This window comes from Vicugna pacos, chromosome 19, assembly GCF_048564905.1.
Source record: "Vicugna pacos chromosome 19, VicPac4, whole genome shotgun sequence".
Classification (NCBI taxonomy): Eukaryota; Metazoa; Chordata; class Mammalia; order Artiodactyla; family Camelidae; genus Vicugna; species Vicugna pacos.
This window is the reverse complement of record NC_133005.1, coordinates 35,481,484-35,501,431: the sequence shown is the minus strand read 5'-3', so window position 1 is coordinate 35,501,431 and position 19,948 is coordinate 35,481,484. Positions and strand designations below refer to the sequence as shown.

The 19,948-nt window shown below is 46.8% G+C and overlaps 1 long non-coding RNA gene across 1 annotated transcript; it reads right to left on the bottom strand.

The window, feature by feature from the left end:
* Positions 1 to 2,211: 2,211 nt before the first annotated feature.
* LOC140687306 (uncharacterized) lies at positions 2,212 to 6,403 on the bottom strand. Its single transcript, XR_012061507.1, has 4 exons — positions 6,237 to 6,403; positions 4,540 to 4,702; positions 3,602 to 4,079; positions 2,212 to 3,447 (listed from the first exon to the last, which is right to left on the bottom strand). It is a non-coding gene; the product is annotated as an uncharacterized lncRNA (long non-coding RNA).
* Positions 6,404 to 19,948: the final 13,545 nt, after the last annotated feature.

The following is a 19,948-nucleotide window of genomic DNA, read 5'->3' as shown; positions in this document are numbered from 1 at the left end:
GCCATCTTTCAGATGAGAAAGATCAGAGAAGCTGAGGAACTTGCTTGAGGTCACAAAGCTCCTGAGAAACAGGATAGGAACCACAAATTGGTCTTCATTCCAGCCACACTCTTACCTGAGCTTCAAAGACCCTAGTGTGTTGTCCCCAGAAATGGTCAGGAGGCATGACCCACGGCCGAGGAGGGTGAGGAGCTGCCCCATGGGAGGGCACCTGCAGGGTGTCAGGTCAGGAGACATCACTGCTCCTCCAACACCCCATTCTCTGAAACCTGTGCTCCAGGAGGGCAGGCCTGGAGCCAGGAACAGGAGAGGATGAGAGCTGAGTCCTCCAGACTACAGAGGGTACCACAGAGACACACCCCACGAGTGACAGGAGAGATGAGTGTTGGGACATCACAGGTTTGTTAACCAGCATCTGTCACTCCTTGCTCTGGTTCCCAATTCCCCTTTGGAAAAGCCATCTCTCCCTAATTTTCTATCTCTGGAGTTTGGGTGGACATGACCCAGTCCTGGTCCATCAGTGTCTGCTTCTCCCTGGCCACTGCAATTGGTCAGAATAATTGTTCAAATGAAACTCCATCAAAGACATGGTCTGCTACAAATGGAAAGGAGGGGGGTGCCCTTTCAACTAGGATAACTCACCTAGGAGAAGGTAAGGGTCCTGCCCTCCTGAGCCTGGGCCCCACCTCGCACTTCCCCCTTCCTGCAGATGTCCTGTGTCCCAGCAATGCAGCCCCTTCCTGAAGTCCACCTGGTCTGAATGGGTGTCTGTCCTGCTCGACCAGAAGTTACCTCACCAAGATCCTTTGTTTTCTCCTACGGAGACAAGGTCTCAGAGTTTCAAAGGAGGGATCCTGGTGAGAGCTGGCACCCGAGGGCTATCATTTCTTCTGGCGTCAGGAGAGCAGGGGGAGGGGTGCCCTCACCTGGGTGGCCAGGTGGGCCACGGGGCAGTTAGGAATCCTCGTGCTGAGCAATAGAGACACATACGGGTGATGTGAGCACAGTGGGCTTTCTCTGCAGGGTCTCAACCCCACAGGCTGCAAGAGGCGGGGAGGGCCAGGCAGGAACCACAGGAATCCGTGGGGCCAAAACGGAGCATCTCACGCTGGGATGGGCTGTCAGGGCGCTGCCCTGGGAGAAGTGCCCTCCCCCTGCTCCCTCTTCTTTCCTTCACTTGCTCAAAACAAAGTCCAGGAAAGAGCGTGTGAGGGGCCAGGCTTACACCTGTACCCACCCCTCAGGAAAGCTGGGTGGAGAGCGAGGCCCTCGCCCCGCAGCTTTGATGGAGGGAGGTGTCACCAGGAGTTACCCCGCACCCCTCCCTCAGGGGGAGGCAATTCCCAAAGGACATTGGGCAGCTTCAGGGAGGGGGAGGGGATCCTGGGTGGCTGGAAATGACCCTGTCCCCTACGTGTCACCTGGGACAGGACCACAGTGAGCCTTGGGGGCCGGACTAATGACTCTCAGCTTCCCCGTGGAGGCAGGCGGGGCAGGGGACACAGGACGCATCTTTATGGAAAAGGCAGCTCTCAGGGCTCTGGACTCCGGCTGAAATGTGACAAGGCTGTCCTGGCACGATCATTTTCTTTTACAATGAATATTTATCACTTTCATAATAAAGATGATTTTTCATTTAGAAAACAAAAAGCTACAGCTTCTGCGAGCAGCAAGCCAGAAGTTGAGGCTAATGGGCACAAATGCCTCCGATCACGCCACCCGCACACCTCCGGTCCCCACGGAGGCTCCAGGGCTGTGGTCGGCGCCCGGGGGAGGGGGTTGGAACAGTGAGTCCCATGGACACACCGGCCTCCAGGTGCCCAGCTGGACAGAACAGCCCTTAATTGCCCATAACGAGATTAGATCAGGAACAAATCACTTGCTGCATTTGCCCGTGTAGACACAGCTGATACACACACGTCTCGCGGCCGACCTGTCTTGGGAAACAGCGTCATTGTCAGGTTTCCATTTTCTCCGCAGTGGCCTCTTTCTGTAAGGCCCCCCCGTGCTGTGTGCCGAGCAGCACATTTTCGGGGCCTCTCACCCCATTCCCTGAAGAGCAGCATGGAGGCCAGCAGATGTGATCATGTGGCTCGTTCCCTGCACAGCTCCAGGGGGCCCCGTTCCCACCAGAGTGGGCATGGGTGGTGCCCCGGAGTGTGCAGGGCCAGCCTCTACCAGCCGCCCTCCCCTTAGGTCCTCAGGGAGGCCCTCACCCCTCCCAGAAGGTCAGGTCCAGAAGGTCCCTCGGAGTCATCTCATCCGGGGCTTTCGTCTCCATTCCATTTGGGACAACTCTGCTCACAGTGGCCGTGCTGGGCCCCCTGCCTTTGGGCTGGTTAAGACATCACCCAGCAGAGCAGTTCTCAGCATCCCGGGTCCAGTCCACCGTCCTCAGTGAAAGGATGAGGACCTTGAGGCCTGGAGAGGAGGCATGTCTGCCAAGGATACTCTCCAGGCAGAGCTGGGGACCGTGCAGTGTTTTACAATTTGCAAAGGCCTCTCAGCCCCGTGTTGTCACATCTGACCTTCATGATAGTTGCTCAACACGGATGACACTGCACTTCACACATCGAAGACAAAACTGACCAGATGATGCGTCATTGTTTCACGTGTCACTAAGAAAACAGTGACAATTAAATTATGAGGCAACGGTGAGACTCCATCGATTATATGACACAACCAGATCCAAGAGACACTAACATGTGAAAACGGCGCACCTTAGACTCAGTGCACTTCAGTGCTCCTCCCGTTTCATAGATTCAGAAACTGATTCCAAGGTCTGGTCCTTTCCCACACACACTGCTGGCCAGAGGACAAGCCTGAGTGTCACCTCAGCCCCGGTGACCATCACCAGGCTGTGGGGGCGGGGAGATGCGCTGCCCCGGTCTCCCTTCAAGGACGGACGTGCCGCCCAGTGTGGGAGTGTGGTCAGCAGACAGCCCCCCACTTTAACACGACTCCCTAAGTGCACTGAAGAGCAGACAAGTGCGCGGCATAAACACCAGTTCAAGGCTGTGCGGGCTCCTTCCTGCTTTAAAGCAGTGGCCTGGGCTCCATGGAAGCACTGGGAAGTGAAGTGTAGGAGCGAAGGCAGCAGCTGTGAGGGCCTCTCCCCAGGCCAAGTGAGGAGGCCGGGAGTGGGGGCGACAGGGAGGGGAGAAAGGAGGAGAGAGTTCACCCGTCCCCCGTCCACGCCACCTCTGCACTGGGAGCCAAGACACGGAGGTGAGAGGCCGCAGTCCAGTGAAGACCTGAGGGTTCTGCCTCCCCATCGCCTTCTCCAGGATCACAAAACAGGAGTGAGAGACTGACTACTCCTGCTGCAAGAACCACATCTTCCTTCTTTCCCGGCTAAGGCTGTTCTGTGACTGCACTGGGTTGTTCATTTGTTCATGCCAAAGATATTTATTGAAGGTCTACTAGGTGCTGGAAATCCTGCAAGGGCTTGAGATGAAAGAGAGAAAACTCAGGCCCCAATCCCTTCCCTTGGGAACTCATTTTTTAGTGGAGGGAAGTTGGGAAATAAAGAAAGATGTAAAATGTAAGGGACGGGCCTCAGACACATGGTTTATCCCACGTCAGATTCCGTCAGCCTCACCTGTCTCCCACGGCAGGAACTGACTCAGCGTCGGTGCACGGGATCTGCTCATCTCCCATTTACCCGGTTGGTGAGGGAGGGATTCTCCCACCCTAAACAGCTATTTTTTTGGTAAGTCTGAAAGTCTGATGTCCCATTAGAGGCTATGATTCCTACACAACTCATGTGTAACTTCAAGGCCTCATTCTCCCCAGGACAAATCTCAGGATGCCCCGTAGATTTCTCTTCCTGAAATTCCAGCAGAAGTGGGTTCTCTACCAGTTCTCAGTCTCCCTTATCTTGCAGTGGGCAACACCAGGGAATGTCAAAAGGCTTGTGAAGTTTATTGATGAGGAAACTGAGGCCCAGGGAAGGAAGATGTTCTGCCCAGTTCACAGGCGGCTGCAGGGCTGGGCCCTGAACATCTGTCTTTGGCTCCAGGAATTCCAATGATGCTTCGCCATTTCCACTAAACGTTGGTGTGAACCCTGAGGTCCTTCTGCAAGAAGAAAGGATGGATAAGCTATGGCAGAGTCTACAAGCTGCCTGGATGACTGTGATCTTTCCAGTAAAAGCCTTTTAACCTGCGTTATCTGGGGCATCTACCCCTCTTTCCTTTCTCAGTCTGTGCTGGTTTCAGGAATCCGTGGGCATGGATTCACTTTTGCATCTAAGCCTTCTGTTTGTTTTCTTCTGCCTAATGAAGGAAGGCAAACTAGGGGACATTTAATAACCTGTTTCCACTCTCTGGTTTCATGATATTAATTTGACTACACAGGATCTTTAATGTTTCACCATCACAAAGACTCAATTTCATACATGAATGAGTCAATGTCAAATGGTTGGGGGGGGGCGTGCCATGTTTTCCTGACACCTCTTAAATGGTTTCTTATTTCGTACTGATACAGATCAGGGACCATGGATTATGCTGACAAGCTCATAAATTATCTGCTACTCACCAACAATACCAAGTCCTGCTTTCTTGATGGAGTGGTTGATGTTGAGTGCAGAGGATGTCCACGAACTTGAAATTGCTTCAATTGTTGTTTACCTGCCAGAGACCTTGAACTTGAGAACTTCCTACTCTACACAGAGGCACAGATGACATGCATGATGGGAGTTCTGTCGAGGGACACAAATTAGAGCAATCAGAGTGAGATGGAAGGAAGGGAAGGATGCATTACTAATTGGGGCATCATTACAGGGGTTCTGAGAAGTTAAAAGAAATACGGTGTCAACAATGAAACCCAGACGTGACAAACAGAAATGACCACATTCAGAGCCAGAGGTCATTAACACGGACAATTGACAGGCTTTATGACCCTGAGGGGGAGCAAAATCACTCTGACAGGTGACAGTATGTTAAAATGGCATTTTATTATTCTTCAGAAGCCATCATTTTCAGATGACGACTGCAGGGATCTTTTATGGAGGATAATTGATTGCCTGACAAAGAACCTGTAGCATTTCCTCCCCACAACAGAAGAAAGAAAAAGCGACAATGCAGCTCTTTCGAGCAGAAAAGGAACATTTTTCAGAGAAAACATTGCAAAGTTTATAACAATGAGAGCCAGAGGAAACACAAATACATCTCTCCTTCTTGACAAATACAATTTAATTAAGAGACTCTTCAAGCTAGAAAACAAAGTCTTGCCAGTGTCAGGAAGGGAACAGCAGCAGGCTGAGGGGGAGGGTCTCACTGACAAACAGCCCTGTGTTGTTGGCCCCTTAATTATTCATAAATGTCCCTGTGATGGAATTCCACCGCTTCAGCTATTTTTAGTTAATTCTCTATTTTTTTTAAATCCAAATGCTACTTGTGTTACTTAATGAAATAGTTAATTCAGCCCACAATAAGCATAGATGAAACAGAGAGGCTCAAGGAATTTTAGTAATTTTAACATTTTGCAGCGATGTAAACCACGGGCACTGAAGCTGTTTGCTTGGAGGTGTGCCAGTGTCTCCCAGGTGCCCACGTAAACCTTCAGCCCTGGAGGGACTGAAACTTTCTCAGCTGGTGCTCACCAGCCGATACTCCCAGAGCCGGGTTCTTCCATTCTGACCCTTTCACCGGTCCCCCCATCGCCCCTGTGACTCCAGGCCTGTCCTGATGCTCCTCCTCAAAGCCCTGCTTCAGGCTCGGTCCACAGAACAAGCCACTGTTGCTGACTGACTCTCAGACCTGCTGTCCACGCTGGAGCTCCTTGTTGAATGTTTCCTGACCATCTCTCCGACTTTCTCCTGAGATGTGACCAAGTCCCTAAAACACAGGTCTGCCGTCCCACCTTGCTTCTTAGCTATGAAACAGGCTGTAGTGGGGAATGAGAACAGCCCTGACAAGGAGGCCATCCCATTATAACTGGGAACATTCAAAGAGGCAAACATGATCCCAGTCACATCCCTGCTCCAAACCTTCCAGTGGCTGCCCAAAGCCCTTAGGATGCAGCTAAAGTTCCTAGGTCCCTGCCCCTTGCCAGTCCCACCTCCCACAACTCATCTTTGTGTTCACTAGGTCCTGGTCACACTGGCCTCTCCTCTGGCCTTGGACATACCAGACTCCCAGCACCTCAGGTCCTTTGCACATGCCATTCCCTCCTCCTGGAATGTTCCCTCACCACTGCACCCCAGTTCCTCACCTAGCTTACCTGCAGCTCACCTGTCATGTCTCAGATGAAATGTCACCTCCTTGGCGGATTTTTCTGTGTCTCTCTTCATCCTCATACCCTAGCTCAGGACCTGGGTCCGCTTAGGACCTGCGTCAGTTCCATGACACCATGGTGCCCTTCCTTCCCAGCAAGGACCACACAAGTTCTTTATTATCATCTGAGGACAATCTAAACAGATAAAAAAGCCATTTGAGGCAAATCCAATTAAATTAGGTGCCAAAGTTTCATAGTAAATGTTTTGTGATTTAACAAACATGTACCTGGGATTTACTTTCAGCCAAATGCTGTTCTCAGTACCCTACATGTATTAAATCACTCAGTCCTCTGTACCACAGATACCGTCACTATTATCCCCATTTTTCAGATGAGGACACTGAGGCACAGGAATGTTGCCAGCTAGTAATTGGAACTGTCAGAATTCCTCCTCTCAACCATCTCTTCTTAACTAAGGGCTTTGTCTAGAAAAAAATGAAGCAAAATTCAATGAAAAATAAGTTTTTAGCTCATATTTCACAACTTTTAGGAGATAGTGGCAAATGTGCCCTAATTCTTAGGGTAATCAAAGAACGAATCAAGCACTAATGTTTTGCATAATTTTTCTGATAAAATTGTAGCACAGTCAACATCTTTCCCTCCACGTTTGACTTTTGCAGCCTGATCAAAGGAGCATCATTTTCAAAAAGCCTCAAGGGCTTTCTGAAGCCTCCCCAGGGGCCTCTCCTAATCCTCTCACAGTCCTGGTTCTCTCTTGAAGACCCTGCCTCATCCTCATCCCTGCTGGTTTCTCTTCTGTAGTATTAGTTGGTCTGAAACTGCCAGATCCTCATTTTCTGTGACCTTGTGGGTGACTCAAGGAATGCCTCCTGTTGTGCAGTGAGATGTACATGCTCCCTGACAGCCCCATGGCACTGTGAGACCCCCTCGTGGGGACTCACCTGGCCACTCACACCCAGTGGTGTGCAGAGGGCAGATAGCTCTGAGAGCCAATTGTGAAACGTTAGGGAATTTTACTAACTGGTGGCTTGGAACCAGCCATGGTAAGAGAATTTACACCATGGAAATCAGCAGTTGCTACAAATCAGGGTTGTTTTTCTTTTCCTAAAGCATCAGTTTACCTACATGCCACTGCAGTCACATCTCATGCACAACCTTGACTTTTGGGTGGAAACCCCTGTTATCAAATTTGGGCCCCACTCCCAGGGGCTCCCATGTCCAGCTTTCTCCTTACACGCACTTCACTAGAAAGGGATCGAGAGCCCTGAAATTACTGTGCTGAGACCACTTCTGCTCCTCAGCCTCCGTCCACCAACAGCCGCCTTGGTCTTGTTCTACGACATATAGTCAGTCTTTACACGGATACTCACTGAGGGCTTACTATGTGCCAGGAGCTGTCCCGGGTGCTGAAATGATTTGTCTCAGGAGCAACTGACCCTGGGTGGTGCAAAGATCTCAGACCCCTGACTAGCAGAATTCACCTATCAGACAAGGAAAGGGGTGTTAAGAGTTTGTAATAAGTCGACCTATCCTATGGGCCAAGCACACACAAAAAGAAGAGTCCGACTCCCTGGCCTGTTCACCTTGTCCCAGAGGCCCCACCTCTTCTGGTCCCCACGTGGCCAGTGGTCAGTCACTCTGCGCAGACCAGGACTGTGATGGAGTTGGGGAGAGGAGGACAGGAGCCCCTCAGGATGACATAACCTCAGAAAGGAGCTTCAAAGACACAGTCAGGCCCACCACCTTGTGAGGCTCCAACAGCTTGCAAACCAGCTCTGCTCACTCAGCACACATGGCGTCTGTCTCCTTCCCAGCCCATTGTTAACCTGGATCTTGAGAGACACCAGACCTCAGGAGATGTGGACAGAGAGGTCATATCTGCCACATCTGTTTGACTCTTTGATTAAGATCCTCCTTGTTCTACTTTCCCCCGAATTTTCCATGTCGCACCTGACACATCGTAGGCCCTGAATGAATACTTTCCTGAAGGAATGGCGGAAACCGTTTTGGGGAGGGGTTGCTGGCTTTTGACCTCAGAATGAGAATCACTTCTGATACTTTCAGTAACCAAGAAATCTTTCACTTTAATTCGTTCATCAAAGATATTTTTCCTTCCAAGATGTTGATTTGGTTCCTTTTTAATTTCTTTGTCCATGTGGGAAGCAGACACAAATTGCCTGAACGTGGCATGTTGTTAACGAAGCTGCTGTAATCGGCTGATTTGCTTGTCTCTCCGGGAGCACGATCAGAAAGTGTGTTCATTGGATGCTGGTTATGTTGGTGAGTGTATCCTTTTGTTCCATGGCTACAGGTGGCCTGGAGCCAGGGTAGGGCAGTGGAAAGGTGGAATATATCCCCACCCGTTCACCCCAAATAAAACATCAGCATTCTCACACACCAGCCACCTCACTGTAATACAGTAGAAGGTGGAAACCTGTGTGGGTCATAACAGCCTTGGGAGCTTTTCAAATTGAGGAGGAAGCCCCCTAGCTTTCCTGTAGTCAGCCTCTGATCCCAAGGTTCAGCAGAGGTGGGAGGCTCAGGTGTCTTTACCTATGTTTCAGACTAAAGGGCACAAATCCTTCCTGCTACAAAACTTTCTTTTAAAAACAATAAACTGTGGTCAGGATTTTAGAAATCTCTATGTTCGGATAAATTTGACCCTCTCTTCTTACGATTAATTGATTTAATCATATTTCTTTATTGGACAACATTATCTGAGATAACCAGTTTTTATTTTGTGGCCAAGGGACAGGTTTTTGACTTCTCTAAGCCTCAATTTTCTTGTCTTTTAAAGGGCGTGGCTAGAAACAGATGAATAAGGTAGAAGGAAGGATCTAACGCAGTGCCTGCCTCAGACGTGCTGATCAGTAAATTCCTGCCACCTCCCTTCCATCCCTCCTCCCTCCATCCTTCTTTTCTTCCTTCCCTCCCTCTTTCCCTCTTTGCCTTAGTATCCTTCTCCTGAATGACAGGGAAACAACTGCTCTCCAAATCTGTCTAGACTTATCCTTTAGTGGGTAAAAGCACACGGTGTGTGATTCCTCACGTCACACAGAGGCAGCTGTGATAGAAGCTATTTTTACAGGGCAGGCAGAGGGCCAAAGCCTTGTCCCCAACCACAATTCCCGTTCCCTGTCTGATTTATTTGATTTTCTTTTCATTTTCCCCAACTTATTATTTTGAAAAATGTCAAAGCTCCAGAGAAGTTTAAAGAGTAGAATAGTGAACACCCACATATCACATCCCCTTTATCTCAGCCACCAGCTGGCAACACTGGACCGTGTTTGCTTCAGCCTCTGTGTGTATTATTTATGTGTCTGGATTTTTTCTTTCTTTCTTTCTTTCTTTTTTTTGCCTAAATCACTTGAGAGTATGATACAAACAACATGGTATTTCATGCCTAAACACTTCAGTGTATATGTCATTAAAAAAAGATCTCTTACAAAGCATCCAACCATTTTTACCCTCATAATATCTAACATTGGTGCAGAAATATAGTTTAGTATACAAATTTAGAGCTTTTCCCCCTAATTCTGTCATCCTATAAATGATCTTGCATTGCCTCAGGTTGTCATGACTCTTCTCCTAGAACAATGAACTCTCCTTTCTTGTCTTTCATGATTTTGACATGTTTAAAAAATATTTCATCTTGTACCAGAAAGCTAGGATGTACTCAAAGGATGATGGGGACAAATCAAGGAAACAGAAGCTGGAATAGAGAGACTCCTGAAATAGACCAACTTAATTTAAACTGACTTTACCTCCTCAGATAGGTTGATTGGTTAATCAAACCTTGAATTATCTCCCAGAGACAGCACCGTGCATCTGCAAGATGGGAACTGTGTTTCCAGGATGACCCCAGAACAAAGAAAGAATCTCTAGCCTATGGAACACAAAGAATAGAAATGTTGCCACCAGAGCCCTTTACAAAGCGAGAAGTCCTTCAGTGAGGAACACCTGGCTTCCAGCAGCATGGGTAACTTACATGGACGGATTCAAGACTAGCCAATCAGCTTCTAAGTTTGAAATTCCCCTAACCCCTTAAATTTCACCCTGAAGCCTGGACGGGGAGACAGATTTGACAGCTTTGCCTCCTGTCTCCTTGCCAGTGAACCTCACACACACACACACACACACACACACAAAAGTCTCTTCTCAAAAGCCAGTGCCAAAAGAAGTCTTGGCTTCTATGTGTGTTGGGTAGCAAGGGACTTAGGTCTTGTGACGACCTGTCCAAGCCACTGTGGCCCCCAGCAGAGTGCGGGCCTACACCACCGACACTGAGTGGCCAACCAGAGTGAATTTGCCTGGAGAGTCAGCTGTTGGGTTTCTGCTTCCTCCTGCCCCCTCGCCTCCAGAGTCCTCGGTGCTGCTTTCCCTTTTGAGAGAAGAAACAGTGCCTGGATCAGACGTCTTTGGGGTGAGTAGCATTGTAACTTGCACCTGTGCCTAATTTGTTATGTAACCTTGTCAGGATCATGGGTGAGTCTGGCTCTGGGGAGAGTCTCATCGAGATTGTGGGTTGGAGGCTCGCCTGGGGGAGATTTCGGTTGGGCTAGAGGCCCCAGGGTTGGAGACCCCAGGCTAGGATCGTGGGTTAGTAGGCCCCCCACAAGAGAGACCGCAGGAAAGACTGCAGCCCCTGAGATACTCTGGCCCTGCGTTAGAGTCCCAGGCCTCTGGATTGTTTGTCTAGGTTATCTACATCTGATTGTTTTATTTGGTAGGAATTGGCTAACGGTGGTTAACTACTGGATGACGGCAGCAAAACTTCATTGAATCTGTTTTTTGTCTTTTTGCTCTGATCATCCAGGGGAGAAAACCTTCCAACATGGGGAACAGTAAACCTGATAATTTAACAGGACAGGGGAAAAAAAGAAGAAAAATGTGATTGTACCGGTCAGTTTAAGGATAGAGTAAGCAAACTAAAAATAAATATAAGGGGTAAAACCAGTGAAATGGGAGCTAGAAGAAATTCTCTAAGTAGGCATTCAGCGCAGATTAAAAAACACAGCTGTGTGTCTTTAGAGGGACAATGACAGGCAAAGAGTCAAGAGAAACAAGACAGGTGGGGTAATGTTGTTAGATGAACAAGTATTTAAGGGAGGTTGAGATTAAGGCAGCAACAAGACAAACGGGGATTTTATATAATTACTTGCAGTCTAAATAAGAAATACGGTGGTCCAGCCTGGCCTACATTTAGCCAACGGTAAAGCAGCAAGAAATCTTCCAAAACACAAGCAAACTTGATAAGAAAAGTTTCAGTGAGGATTGTTGAGCATAGCTCTTAAATGTTACATACATCTAGAAAGTGGCCTGAGAAACTTGAAGTCTTTTGAAGATGGAGATAATGTTTCTAATGCAGACGGTATCAGAGACTTGGCATCTGAGACTTCTCTGGATAGAGAACTCTCTCAGCAAGCTTGCACTTTGTTCCGTTTGCACCTGTCCTTTCTGATCAGAATACAGTGGTTCTAGCTATGTGCTTTTAGTCTGTAAATTTTAACGTATTATGTTCTTGGTCCTCTACATGACTCCCTACTGTGTACAATATACTGGAGTTAGGGGGAAAAAATAATTTTCTTCTGTAACACTGGTTGGCCCGAATATCAGCGTTTGGGGGGAAATGGCCCAAAAATTGGATCTTGGAGTTAGAATACGATTTTCCAATTAGACTTCCTTTGCAAAAGAGGAGAAATGGGATGGAATCAGCTTTATTCCAGTTTCCTGCAAGGGGAGAGCCTTTATACAATTGGACGCATTTTGGTTTTTCCTCACTGAGAGTTTTAACCCTCTTTTGTATGAGCCAAACAGACAGGGAGTTGGCATTGAACTGCTTTTAAGTGTGTATATATATTAAAAGAGAAAGTTTGCCAGGAGGAGTAAACATTGGTGGGGGCACTCAAGGCCACAGGCCTGATGGAGGCCTTGGGCTGAAGGTGTTCTACCTGGAAATTGCCCAGAAACCTAGACTAGCTTGTCTGTGATCTCTGCTGGAGAGGCAAATTGTTTTGGTCATCTACTAGGAAGATTATACCCCAACATGCTCAGGAAGGAAGTGAGGGCTTGGGTATTTCAACCTGTATATTTTGTGTGTGTGTGTGTGTGTGTGTGGATAGATAGATAGTCAATTTACAACATTGTGTCAATTTCTGGTGTACAGCATAATGCTTCAGTCATACACATACATATATTTGTTTCATATTCTTTTTCACCATCAGTTACTACAAGATATTGACTATAGTTCTGTGCTATACAGTATAAACTTATTGTTTATCTATTTATATGTGTATGTTAGTTAGTATCTGCAAATCTCAAACTCCCAATTTATCTTTTCCCACCCTCTTCCCCCCTCAGGTAACCATAAGTTTGTTTCCTATGTCTGTGAGTCTGTTTCTGTTTTGTAAATAAGTTCATTTGTCTTTTTTGTTTTTTTAGATTCCATATATAAGTGATATCATATGGTATTTTTCTTTCTCTTTCTGGTTTACTTCACTTAGAATGACAATCTCCAGGTCCATCCATGTTGCTGCAAATGGCATTATTTTATTATTTGATGGCTGAGTAGTATTCCATTGTATAAATATACCACAGCTTCTTCATCCAGTCATCTGTTGATGGACATTTAAGTTCTTTCCATGTCAACCTCTATACTCTTGTGCTCCCCTCTCAAGTTCAACTCTGAGTCTCTGACAGCCTCCTCACTTCTCTTTCTTCAAGGTCACACAGTCACCTCTTCCGCCCTCCTCCTCATGGGGTAAATTTTCCATGGTGGCCAAGTGAGGCCGAGCCTGGGCTTCCATAGGCCCCTCTGCAACAGGCAAGCCTGCCTTGAGCACACGGGGGAAACTCTTAGGAGCCATTGACCCAATTGGCTGCAGTCTTGGAGTTGCTGGGAGAGATTCTTTGGCAGCTGCATCATGTGCTTGACTTTCAGGCCCCAGTTCTTGACAACCATCTCTAATGGACAGCTCCTCAGTGTTCCCTGGGTGAACCCTCACAGCAAGCTGATCATCTTGGAGAAGGTCCCTTCTCAGCGGCTCCTCCGGGGAATTCTCAGCCAAGTGGTGAAACCACCACTATCTTTGCATGCTTTTTTTCCAGAAACTTAACTAGGAAATGAAATTGTTCTTAAAGCCTAACGTTCTTGTTTTTTTCATGCTTCTGGAGGCTGCTGATTTCTCTGCATTTTCAGGGATTGAGGGAAGGCCATTTTCTAGAGACTTGCAATCCTCAGACCATTTTCAGCTCTTGGGTTTGAAACCTGGGGTATTGACTAAGCCTTTGACCTAGAAGTTGCTAGTTCTCACTGGCGCCATCTATCTCTCCAAACCTTTGGTCTCAGAGGGGCAGGCTGACCCCTCAGAACATGCACTAAGGTGGAGAGTTGAGGGGCAAGCTTCAAGTGTGCTCAGGTGCTTCCCGCAAAGGAGCAAAGTGTGCTCTGAGCCACAGACTGGCAAACCCAAGTGCTTTCCTTCATCTCCCCAGAACACAAGGCTTTTGCCAGGTACAGCCAGCACGGCTGCATCACACAGACCTCGAATTCCTGGTAAGACTACTGGTTGACACCAGGCCCAATCTATGAAGACTGGACAGAGGCGGCAGGCACTTGCTAAAAGACCACTGTCCCTGAGGATGATGCAAAAACATCTACCTTCATAACTAAGTAAATGAGAACCAACAGCAAAGTGCGGAAGCAAATTTTGCAAAGGCTACATACAGTGGTTCACAGAATTCCTGAAAGTGATGTTGGAGAGAACAGCTTGTGAAGCCACGGGTGCATGACGGACAGGCAGTTAGACCAGTTAACGATGGTGCTTTCAAAGAGAATTATTTGTGTTATGAAAGAATTAAGAGTCCTTTGGGGAAATCTATGAGCCCTGAAATATTTTGTAAAACTAAACTTTTGTTTAAACTGAACATTAAAGGGGCAGAAAGGTTATAGGAAAATCCCCCAACCAATACTTCATTCTCTGTTCGAAGTATTAGTGGATGGTTCCAGTTATAGGATAAATTTTGTTAAGTTCTAAAGAAAATACATTTTTCATTTGACTTTTGAAGGTAAAGTCTCAATCACACGCTTTTTCCACTCCTTTATTCTGAACTATGGAATCCTTGTCCTCCGTAAATTCACTTGGAGGAGCTATTTTCTCTGGTTGTCAAGGACCTCTTGTGCTCATCTTCTCATATTCAGCCAAAAAAAAAAAAAAAACTCTGAGAACATAGAATGGACATTTTCTTCAACCTAGCACATAGTAGATGCCAACTAATGTGAAACGCATGAATGAACAAACCAGCCAGAGTCACTCCGGTTTGCTCTGCTTACTCAAGCTGGTTATAGAGAAAACAAAAGTTCATACATAAGATTTACCATCTTGGGCAGAAAACAGAATGCAGGGCTCTGGAAAGGCTGCTTCTCTGGCTAAGCGGCCAAGAAACTTCCAGGAAACCTAAGAAAGAGGATGGTTTGAATCACTTGAGGGAAGGACGAGCTGTTTAACAGATGATGCCAACGCAGCTGGTTTCCCCAATGCAAGGGAATTAAAGTCAAACGCATCCCATCTCATGTCTCATATAAAGTTAAACTGTGATGAATTAAAGACTTAATTGTACAAAGTGAAAGAAAAAATTTACAAGAAAGTCTAGGATAATGCAAGTGACAATATAAAATCTGTAAGGGAGAACATATAAATCAAGAATGGGAACCCAAAAAGTATTTTTAAAAGGCATATTTGAATATTAAACTGCATATAAGATTAAACAAAATCTACATATAAACTATGCCTCTGCAAAATGATGTATAAAGCAAATAATAAAGCATTCGTTTCTATAGTGTATGGAGTACTCTTAATCAGCAAAGTTAATCAGAAAAGGGGGCAAAGTTTATAAAGAGACCATTTGCTCTTCTGGGAAGAACAATATTGAAAAAGGAAGAGAAGAAAAAACAGTAAAGGAAAGAAAGAGAAGTAAGGAAAAGAATAGATGTTTGAATTCACCAGGGGTCAGGAAATTTCATATCCAGTTCTGAGTTATGACTGTGCCTGGAAGACTAGCAAAAAGTTTAAAGGGCTATAAATCTTGTTGCTGACTGGGTAACGAGGATAAGTGCTCTCTCCTCTACGCGGGTAGAAATGTGGAATATTGGTCTTTTCTGCAGGTGATCAGGCAACATTTAGTAAAAAATGTTTTAAGTGCAAACACTGTATGTATACACCGAGCTCTTGAGCTGCTGGAAATCCATCCTATTTGTACCAATGTGTACAGAAACATTTACTGTAGCATTGTTCAAATGGTGTAGAACCAGAGGCAAACAAATTCCCATTTCCAGAGAAGTAGCTGAGAACTTTGCAAATATATCTACCCGGTGGAATATTGCACAGCCTTTGAAAAGAATTAACTTTATTTTGGAGCTATAAAAGGACTTGAAAGGATTGAGTAAGATCAAGATGTTAAAAAGAGTGTTATGTAACACCATTTTTATAAAACAATGACTGCCCACCCCCCCATCCCCCCAAAAATGCCCTTTATCTGTGTGTGAGAGAGATGCACTTTATAGGATTATGGGATTATGTGAGTACAAAGGAAAACATGGAAGGGTATGTATTAGTTTCATCTTTTAACTCAGGTTATCTTTAGAGATGGAGACAGCAGAGGTGAAGGGAAGAGAAGAGGAGAGGAAAGTGTCCCCAGCAGGCAGCATGCCCCCTGTGACCCCATTCATGTGAATGTGCGTGTCTATACATAATAATGCTGACAGACCAGCTGGACTCAAGGTGAGGAAGGTGAACCCAAATATCTATCTGCCTGAAGCAATGAGAAAGCTGTCAACAAGTAGGGAATCTGAGCCAGGTCTCAAAAGATACAGGAGATTTTGACAAGCAAAGATGGCAGCCAGAAGGAAAGATGGAAAGAAATCCTGGCAAAGAATCTTTTTAAACAAAGGATTTAGAGAAGGGGAGAGCGTTCATTGTACAAAATTTATTGAGGGCCTGTGTGACAGGCAAAATTCTGAGATGGTACCCAAGATTTCTGCCCTCGAGTGTGCACGGGCCTTAGTATATGATATCCGCCCCTTCAGTGTGGGTGGGGCTTGGGGATAGATGAGATTTCACGCTCATGATTAGATTATGTCATGTGGCAAAGATGAAGGAACTTTGCAGATGTAATCAAGGTCCCCAATCAGTTGAGCCTGAGTTTATCAAAAGAGAGATTATCCTAGGTGGGCCTGACCTGATCAGATGGGTCCTTTAAAGGAGAGCCCAGGACTCCGCTGAACGGAGATATTCAAAGCCAGAGAATGCCCTCCTGCTGGACTTGAAGAAGCAAGCTGCCATGAGTTCTGTAACTACAAGGACATTAATTCTGCCACCACTGGAGTTTAGAAGACCCCGTGTCTCAGATGAGTCCCAGCCAACACTGTGTAGCCTTTGAAACCCTGAGTAGAGGTTTTCAAAGCTGAGATGTCTTTCTTTTCATACACTTTAAAAATACCTGTATTTCTTTTTATGAATTTCTTTTATCGCCTGCTATTTTGGCAGGGAGCACTGATTTTCCATTAATGGTAATGATAGAAAGTTGCTTTTAAAAATCAGCTTTAGTGAAGTATAATTGCATACAATAAAAGGTACCAATTTTAAGTGAAAAATTTTAAGTTTTGACAAGTGAAAGCAGTTATGTAAAAACCATGACAATCAATCATGATGTGGAGCATCCTATCGCCCCCCAAAAGCCCCCTCCTGCCCCTTTACAGTCAGTCCCGTCCCCCCACTACAAGACCCTGGCAGCCATTAGTGTTTGTCACTTTCATTTTGAATTTTATAGAAATGAATGTAAATGGAATCACACAGTATGTGGTTTCTGTGTGTGACTTCTTCCCTTAGCACCAGTTAATGGGCATTTGTGTTACAATGTGGAGTTATTATGTACAAAGCTGCTATGAACGCTAGAGTGCCAATCATTATGCAGACGTATGTTTTCATTCTGGGGGGATAAATACTGAGGAGTGAGAATTTAAGTCAAATGATAACTCTGTTTAGCTCTATAAGAAACTGGGGAACTATTTTCACACAGTGGCAGTACCACTTGAATTACCACCAGGATTGTAGGAGTGTTCCACATGCTCCAAATACTTGTCCACACTTGGGCTTGTCAATCTTTCTCATTTTAGCAATACTATTGGGTGACTAGTGGTATCACATAGTGATTTTGCTCTGCATTACAAAGATGTTAAGCATCCTTTCATGTGCTTAGTTGCCCCTCACAGATCGTCTTTGGTGAAATGTCTATTCAGATCTTTTCCCTCTTTATTATCCAGTGGTTTATCATGTCAATATCGAGTCGGCCCCCTAATCTCCACCATCTGATGTGACTTCTATTATGATGTCACACTGCATGGCAAAAGGGACTTTATACATACAATTAAGATGACTTATCAGCTGACCTGAAAGTAGGGGGATTGTCCTGGGTTATCCAGGTGGCCCCAGCATAATCACCTGAGCCCTGAAAAGCAGAAGAGGAAGGCGTGGAGAGAATCAGAGCATGAGGGGGATTTGACCCACCACTGCCGACCGAAAGATGGAAAAAGACCACGTAGAAAGCATGAGAAGGGAATGAGTTCTACTATCAACCACTGAACTTGAAAGACGAGCCCGAGTTCCAGATGAGCCTCCACTGAAACCTAAATTATCGCTGGTGAGACCCTTCACAGAGAACCCAGCCACATCATGCTGGACTCTTGACGTACTGAACTGCGAGTTAACAAATGGCTATTGTTTTAAGCCATTAAATTAGTGACGATTTGTTAATTACCAAAAGATCGAAAAAAAAGTCACAAGTTAAACGAAGAACTCCATACCTTTCCAAAAAATGTGAGTATATCTTTATGTGTGTGGAACTGAAGGATTTACCCATATATTTACTGTGCAAACAAAATGCACTTGTGTGAAACCCTACAGGCCCCCAACCCCCGCTGCTGTCTTCACATACACCTCCCGCCAGGCCCCTGGGGTCCATGAATGTGCAACTCCAGCTTCCAGAGTCTCTGGACACCAGATTCTCCTCTTCTCTGCTCTCATGACCAGGAAACTCGAGGCCCTTCATTCGGGGGAACCTGCTTACGTTCTCCAGATGACGTCATCCTGGCGGGAGCCAAGGCTCTGTTCGGAGGTGTTTTTTTCCATTCTTTGTTGCTTTTTCTTTCTTGGACCCAGGAACCCATCCAAGCCACGCTTGCTTCCCCAACATGTTAACACAAACAGTCTGCTTCACAAACTAAAGAGGCACATGCTACCTTAATTACACGGTTGCTATTGAAACACTCCAGTGACAGACAAAACCCCTCATTTAGGAGGAAAATTAATTGTACACAAACAGGAACACATTTCATCTTGAATTAAAACCTGCGACGCTCCCTTGGCAGAGAACTCCGGCTATTTCTTCTTTCCTGCGTTCCGCGTCTCCTCCCTCCCGTGGGGGATTTTCTTGGCAGTGGGCCCAGGCTTTGAGGCCCCACGAGGGTCTCTCCATCACCTCCCTTCATCCCCGTTCTCTTGCCTTGGTTGAAGCTTCCGTTGCCCCAGCCCACCTGGAGCGGGACCCTCCCTCCCAGCCCTGTCCCTTCCTGTGCCCGGTCCCCTCCCCGCAGCCCCTGAGGAGTAAAACCTGTCAGGTCAGTGACAGCTGCTCCATCGCAGCAGGAGGTGAAGGAATGGTCACACGTGATAAGTAACAGGGAGCGGAAGGCACAACGCGGGGAAGTGCTCACTTTAGCCCAAAGTCCCAGATGGATTGCCGAGCGCCCCAAGTCATGAAATCATCCATCTTCCCCCAACTGAAAAGAGGAATCCGCTGTGGCAAGTTGAAAAAGGGCAGTGAGGAAAGTCCTGCCTCCTCCTCGGAGTGACTCGTGCTCTGGGATGTCCCTGCTCCCGCTGCCCAGCTAATCCCCGGGCCCCTGGGGACTGTGCCCGGCAGACGCCCCCACCCCCGAGGTCTTCCCTGAGGACGGGGCGGGGGGGGGGTCACCAACACCCTGACCCGCTACCCACCTCGCTGACCCCAAAACTTGCTAACTCACTTATAGGAGGAAGGGAGGGTCTCGGGTCCCTCTGACTGTGGGAAAATGTGTACCTGCGACAAGACCCACTCAACCAGGAGCGCTCCTGTCTGCCAGGCTCCAAGCACAGCATTCGTGGCTACAGAGGACAAGGTGAAAATCTCAGCCTTCTAAATATGCGCAGACCCACCCTGCTGTCTCCACCTCCAAGACCACTGTCTGGTCCAGACCACCAGCAACTCTGCATCATTTCTCCAGCCTCCAAGGTTTCCTTGCTTGTATCTTTGCTCTTCCCAACTGCTGCCCAAGGGATCCTGCCAGAACCTCAGTCAGATCACACCCCCGCCTTTATCCACATACTCCCGCAGTTCCCGGCTCCCTCCGAGGAAAAGCCCTCACCATCTCGACCCGCACCACCTCTCTGACCTCATCCCTGCATCTACCCCTCACTCACCTGTTCCAGCTACTCTGGACTCAGGCTATTTGCTTTGATACAGGGTTTCCCAAAATGCAGTACATACACCTCCAAAGATTATTTGGATGCTTCTCAGGTGAACATTGCTTATTTTAGTAGTATAAGAGTACTCAATGTGTATTAGACCAAAGCAAAACTAGCTATGACACTTACGAATAAAAAGCTTAAGTGAA